Genomic DNA, 6,743 nt, shown 5'->3' with positions numbered 1-6,743 from the left:
CAGCTGGACAGAGGGAGAAGCCACCAGCATCTTCCTCACTGAGGCATTTTCACAGGCTCATGGAATCACCAGGACTGGGAGAGACCTCCAGGATCATCCAGTCCCACCACCAGAACCATCCCTAAATCATGTCCTCAGTGTCACATCCAGACAATTCCAGAGACAGTGACTCCACCACCTCCCTGGGACGCTTATTCCAAGGCCTGACCACTCCTGCAGGTTAAAAAAAAAATTCTAATATCTTCTCAGAACCTCCCCTGGCGAATTTTAAGTCCTTTGACTCGAGTCATGACATCCCATCTCTGCACAGCTGCACAACCAGCTCCGAGCCTGCGTCACACCGAGACCGAAACACAGATCTCGGCCTAACTCTGAGCCTAAAAAGGCCTTTCACTTTGTGCTCCCAGTTCCAATCTCCCCCACAAAGGGGTTAAAACCAAACTGGGGTTAAACCAAACCTCACAAAGCACCCGGGAGCCCTCGGGCTGAGGTGACAGGCGTGGGTGCAAACATGAAACCCCAAACTGTGACGGGTCCACACTTTTAAGAGCACGACTTTCCACCAGCCTGGGGCTGGCTCAGGCTCTGGTTGACAGATCCACACTTTTAAGAACGTTACTTTCCACCAGCACCAGGCTGGCTCAGCCTCTGGTTGAGAGATCCACACTTTTAAGAGTGTTACTTTCCACCAGCACCAGGCTGGCTCAGCCTCTGGCGCCTTTGGAGCAGGAGAGGTCCCTTGTGGGGGGAGAAAAACAGAAAAAAACGAAAAAAAAAGGCGGGCATGACTGTCCACCAGCACCAGGCTGGCTCAGCCTCTGGTTGACAGATCCACACTTTTAAGAGCATGACTTTCCACCAACCCTGGGCTGCCTCAGCCTCTGGCGCGTTTGGAGCAGGAGAGGTCCCTTGTGGGGAGGGGAGAAAAACCGGCGAGTAACCGAAAATAAAAAAGGCGGTCGAGCTGGAAAGAGGCGGCACAGGAAAGCCCCAAGCCGGGCTTAGCAAAGCAAAGCCTCCCCCCCCTCCTCCCCGAGCTCGGCGGGGACGGAACTGCTGCAAGAGCAGCCCCGGGCTCTTATCGGCCCCGCGCAGGGGCTGCGGTTTGCTCGCTCTCGCAACCCTCCTCCAACCGCCGCTTGTTTTTCGACAAACAGGATGCCCCTGCCGAGCCCCAAAAACTTCGCCCCGGCTTCAGGGCGAGGGTCCCGGGGTCACCGGGCTCTGTGTCCCCAAAGAGGGGGGGCTCGGGTGTGCCCCCGTGTCCCCTCCTGCAGCCCGGGAGCTGGGGAGCGGGGGGAGAGGCGTGGGCTGCAGGGGAGGCTGAGCTCCCACCTCGCTCTCTTTCTACTAATCCACCGAAAAGCGGTTATTTAGGAAGCGGTTGTGCCGCGCTGCTCGGCTCCCCCCTCCCCACACGCCGTGCAGCAGCTGATTTTGGCCGGGGGAGCCGTGGCTGCCCCAGCCCTGGGAAGTGTTTAAGGCCAGGCTGGACCCTGAGAAACTTGGTCTAGGGGGTGGCATCCCTGCCCATGGCAGGGCTTGGGTCTAGGTGGGCTTTAAAGTCCCTTCCAACCCAAACCATTCCATGATTCTTCCCCTGGACTCAGCACTGGTGAGGCCACCCCTGGAGTGCTGTGTCCAGTTCTGGGCCCTCAGCTCAGGAAGGACATGGAGGGGCTGGAGCAGGTGCAGAGGAGAGCAACGAGGCTGGGGAAGGGACTGGAGCACAAGTGCTGTGAGGAGAGGCTGAGGGAGCTGGGGCTGTTCAGCCTGGACAAGAGGAGGCTCAGGGGAGACCTCCTCACTCTCTACAACTCCCTGACAGGAGGTTGTAGCCAGGTGGGGGTTGGTCTCTTTTCCCAGGCAACAAACAGCAAGACAAGAGGGCTGGGTCTGCAGCTGTGCCAGGGGAGGGTTAGGTTGGATATTAGAAAGAATTTCTTTGCAGAGAGAGTGCTCACCCATTGGAATGGGCTGCCCAGGGAGGGGGTGGATTCTCCATCCCTGGAGGTGTTTAAGGACAGACTGGATGTGGCATCAGTGCCATGGGCTGGGAACCACGGCGGGGTTGGATCAAGGGTTGGATTGATGATCTCTGAGGTCCCTTCCAACCCAGCTGATTCTGTGATGCTATGATTCTCTGATTCTCTGATTCTCTGATTCTATGATTCTCTGATTCTATGATTCTGTGATCCTGTGTCCCACAGCATGATGGCCACGGGGATGTGGATATCACAGTTTCTTTGCTGTGCAGAATCCCTGCACGGGCTGGAGCAAAGGTGTGGATGAACAGAGAGCACCTGGAAGGTGATAAAACATTCCCAGGCAAAGCGGTTCAGTAGCTTTTGCTACCTCCTATTGAGGAGGAATTCCTTGCTGGAAAGGGTGGTGAGGCCTTGGCAGGGGCTGCCCAGGGAGGTTTGGAGTGCCCAGCCCTGGAGGTGTCCCAGGAAGGCCTGGCCGTGGCACTCAGTGCTCTGGGCTGGGGGACAAGGTGGGGATGGGGCACAGGGGGGACTGGGTGACCTTGGAGGGCTTTTCCAACCTCAGAGATTTGGGGTTTCTGTGCCTGTCCTCACAACCAGCAGCACCAGAGCCAGGATTCCTGACACCATTTCTGGGCAGCTCCTACTGCCCATTTTCACCCCCTTCCTGCACCAAACTTTGCTGCTCAGGCTCCTCAGGAAGCACATTCTATTTTCCAAGGTCACTTGGGTTATCCTGGAGAAAACCCTGCTCCATTTGCAAACGAGCCTGGAACCAGCCTGGAATTCCACCCCAAAGTCAGATATGGGAAAAGCAAAACAAACTCTACCCCTGCTTTGATAATTGTCTGGGCAAAGTTTAGTCTCTGTCCCAGAGTAGGGGGAAAAAAAATACCTGCAGAAAGAGATTTTCAGAAAAAAGAAATCTTATTTTTCAAACGTTTTCTGAAAAAAACAAACCAAAAAACAAAAGAAGAAACACTTTAAATGAAGTGTCTCCTCATGTCTCCCTGTCCCACAACAGTAACCTCGAGCTTTGCTGGGTCCTGGGAGGATTTTAGGGAGTGTGTGAGCAGCGAGTGGGACTGAAGTGTGCCCTGATCCTGCTCTCCTTGCCCATGGCCCTTCCCAGGCTGTGCTGGGACAGGGAGGTGGTGATGGTCCAGTGGAGGGTGTCCCTGTCCATGGCAGGAGGTTGGAACAAGATGGTCTTTAAGGTCGATTCCAACCCAAACCACTCCAGGATTCCATGATCCTATGAAGATGGTGCTAAGCCAGGTTGGGCTTGGGTTAATAATCCCTAACGCTCTGCTCCCCCTGGATCTGAAATTCCAACAAGCTGAACAACTCCTGGATCACAAATTGTTTGCCAGTCCTTTTCCTGTTCCCATGTTAGAACCCTAGAATCACTGGATCATTGAATCCCACGTGATGTCCACAAACAGCTCTTTGTATTTTCAAGTTCTTCCCTTGCTCAAAAGTCATTGGAAAACGTTTTCCCCCTGGATTTTCTGCGTGGTTTGCTGGATTTGAACTGGATTGCTCGGTTGCAACTCAGAAATGCAGTTTTGGGGCTCTAAAACAACATTTTGTTTTGGAGGGAAACAAAACGTTTGGAGGGAAATATTTGGTGTGAGGGAAAACTTCTGGTTCGAACATGGATTTGATTAGATTTGAGTTTCAAAGTAAACACGGGATCTTTCTGTAGAGAGTTGAGCTCAGAACTCAAGGCAAGAAAGAAGCAAGAAAATTCAAGATTCTGTTTCCAGAACTGCCAGACTTTGATGATTCTTCCCTGATTCTTCATCCATGAAGAGGATGAAGATGCTTAAACTACTCTTCCCTGAGTAGTTTAAGCAGTTCCTGGGTGTATTTGACTATCTTTGGGTGCCACTTTGGCCAAACTGAACTGCAAAGTGCTTTATCAGCCTGCTTTCCTGTGAGATCAGTGCTTGTGTGATGGTTCCCTCTGTCCCTCCCCCAGCCCTGGTGGTTTGTGGGCCAACTTGAACTCAATTGGATGGAGCAGAAGTGGCCTGAAGTTCCTCCAGCTCTCCCAGAACACGGTGGGAGCAGAGGGGCTCTGTCAGTGCTCCCAGAGAAGGGGCACTGGGAGAGATTTCAGAGACTCCTCAGGAAGGGAAAAACCTTTAATCAGATTAAAGCCTTGTGTTATCAAAAAACACATCCAGGTCTGGAGGAAACCAGCCCTCCCTGGCTCTCCCTAGGACAGCATCTCCTGGTTTTTAAATGCATCAAACCACCCTTGCCATGAGTTCTGGTGGCTCCATCCCTCTGGAATTTTACCATAAGATCAACACTTCCACAGGGAAGATCTTGAGTGGCTTGACAAGCTTTCAAGCCAAGCCCTTTGAAATTTCCCACTGAAGTTTAACTAAGGAAAGAAGGGCAAATTCTCAGGAATTTTCCACAGCCCCCCAGCAGCAAGAGAGGCTTTCACCACTGGTTACACTGGTTGTGGGGAAAGTCCACATTAACCTGAGGAGAGCATTTGGATTTATTGTTAATATCAACAGCATCATTGCCCATGATCTCCTCACTGGAGATATTCCAGACCCAGGGATCAGGTGACCCTTCCAACCTCACCCATCCTGGGATTCTGGGAAGAACATTTCTGATGCCACTGGTCACATCATTAGAATGCACTGGGATGATTCTGAGACAGGTCTTGAGATCCTCCAGTCCTGATTCTCTTACAAACAGAAACATCCCAAAGTTTTCTGGGGCTCAGGCGAAGAAACTCAGAAAGTCCAACATTAAATCCCCCACAGAAAATCTCTATTAATGCTCCAAAAGGGGTCTGGTTTGATGAGCTGATATTCCCAGCAGGACACAAGCCAGCATGCTTAGTTTTGTTTATTGCAAGGCACATTTAAAGGTAATGCTAAAGTAGGATTAGGGTTAAAAAAAAAACAACAAACCTTGCAGTTATAATCTTTAGTACTTGAATCAACCCTTAAATCCTCCTCATTTTTTTATCTACCACATCATAACTTGCATCAGAAGTGTGACACAAGCTGCTGACACAAGTTTCACATCTATCAGAGGGGAAAGCTAAGAAACTGGTTCTAGAAATACTTCTCTTTTTCCTGGCCCTGCCCCTCCCTCCCCCACCCAGCACACGCCACTTTTCGAGCTCTGCCTTGATGTCATCACGGCCCCAAAAGGAAACCCACAGGGCCAAGCCTTGTGCAGGAACCTTCTAGGACAGCCTGGAAAAGGGAAAGCAGGAACCCACAGAAGCACAGGCCTGTGATGCAGTGGCTGAGTGGGTTAAACTCGGGATTTTGGGGAAAAAATCAGAAACCTCGTAGGTGTATTCAGCGCTCGCATGGAAAGGACCAAAATGTGTTGTAGGGTTAGAAATTAAGGAGTAGGGTTGTGGAACAGCACCAGGAGAAGCCAGGCCTTCCATGCCATGGAAATTGTGGATTTCTCCATCCCTGGAAGTGTCCAAGGCCAGGTTGGACGGGGCTTGGAGCAACCTGGGCTGGTGGAAGGTGTCCCTGGCAGGGGGTGGAATGAGATGATCTTTTAGGTCCTTCCAACCCAACCCAATCTGTGATTCCATGATTCCATGATCCCCTTCTGACTTTCTGCATCACCTGGACAGGGATGAGGCTCCAGGCATCAGGATCAAAGAGAGGAGGTCCAAGTGCTCAGCACGGAAATCTGGTTTCTTTTGGTACCTGAATCCATCTCATTCCAACCAAAACAGGAAGATACCAGTGAAGGAAAGGTCCCTCATTTACTGAGGTGGTAGAATGACAAGGGGGGACTTAATCCAAACACTGAAATCCCCAAAGAAAAGCTGGACAAATGCCAGTGGATTATCCTCAGAACACAAGTGTGGGAGTTGCTTATATTGCATTTTTCTGGCTCGTGGGCAAAAGCAGCTCCAAACACCCGTGTCTCAAATGGCAGAGGCTGGGCCTCGTGTTTCCCTCCCCCAGCCATCCTGGGATCTCCAACTGGTCAGGAATATGCCCTATCCAAGCTGGAAAACTCAGCCCCAGGTGGAATTATTGCAGAGGTCAGCTGAGGAAAAGCAGCTTTGCTAATTCAAGGGCTAAATCAGTCAGGCAGTGAAATCCTTCCTCCCCTTCCCGCTCCCTTCCTGACTTTCTCTCCCTCTCCTTTCGTCCAAAATATTCACTATGGATTTTTTTTTTCTCTTCCTTTCATGCACACTCCTTGGCACTCAAACATATTATCCAAACTTGGGTCCTTTTCCTTCCTTTTTTATAGGATAACTGGAAGCACGTCGGGCTCCAGAAACTAAAACCAGCAGCAGAATGAGCAGCACAAAAGTCACGCATGAGAAATGTTTGGGCTTCATTTGTCCCTGGCAAAATGTTGCAAACAGCAGCATTTCACTAAAACCTCAATGACAAGGTGGTTTGTTTTCTCACTGAGGAAAAATAAGCCAGGGAAAACTTTGCTGCAGCCAATTATGTCCCGAAATGGGACAGCTGATGTTTTTATATAGGTTATTTTTCTAATTTCTCGCTTCGTTCCTTCTCTGAACTGCAGTTTCAAATAGGAGATGCCTCCGTGTCTCCTGCATCTTTGGGCAGAGAAATAAATAATTTAAAGATCCAGCAATGCTGTGCAAGAAAAGAGGATGAGACTTGACAAGTGAGGGACTTTCTGCCAGGAAGCAAATTAAGGAACAGGGAAAAGATTTTCCATGAAAACAAGTTGAAATCTGTCAACGAATTCTGTTAAATCATC

At 50.5% G+C, this 6,743-nt stretch overlaps 1 long non-coding RNA gene across 1 annotated transcript; it reads left to right on the top strand.

The window, feature by feature from the left end:
* The first annotated feature begins 2,182 nt into the window (after positions 1-2,182).
* On the top strand, positions 2,183-6,403 carry LOC135410423 (uncharacterized). The gene is made up of 2 exons (XR_010428677.1): positions 2,183-2,310; positions 6,258-6,403. It is a non-coding gene; the product is annotated as an uncharacterized LOC135410423 (long non-coding RNA).
* Positions 6,404-6,743: the final 340 nt, after the last annotated feature.

This window comes from Pseudopipra pipra, chromosome 2 (assembly GCF_036250125.1).
Source record: "Pseudopipra pipra isolate bDixPip1 chromosome 2, bDixPip1.hap1, whole genome shotgun sequence".
NCBI classification, from domain to species: domain Eukaryota; kingdom Metazoa; phylum Chordata; class Aves; order Passeriformes; family Pipridae; genus Pseudopipra; species Pseudopipra pipra.
Note: the sequence above shows the minus strand (reverse complement) of the source record. Positions and strands in the feature narration are given on the sequence as shown.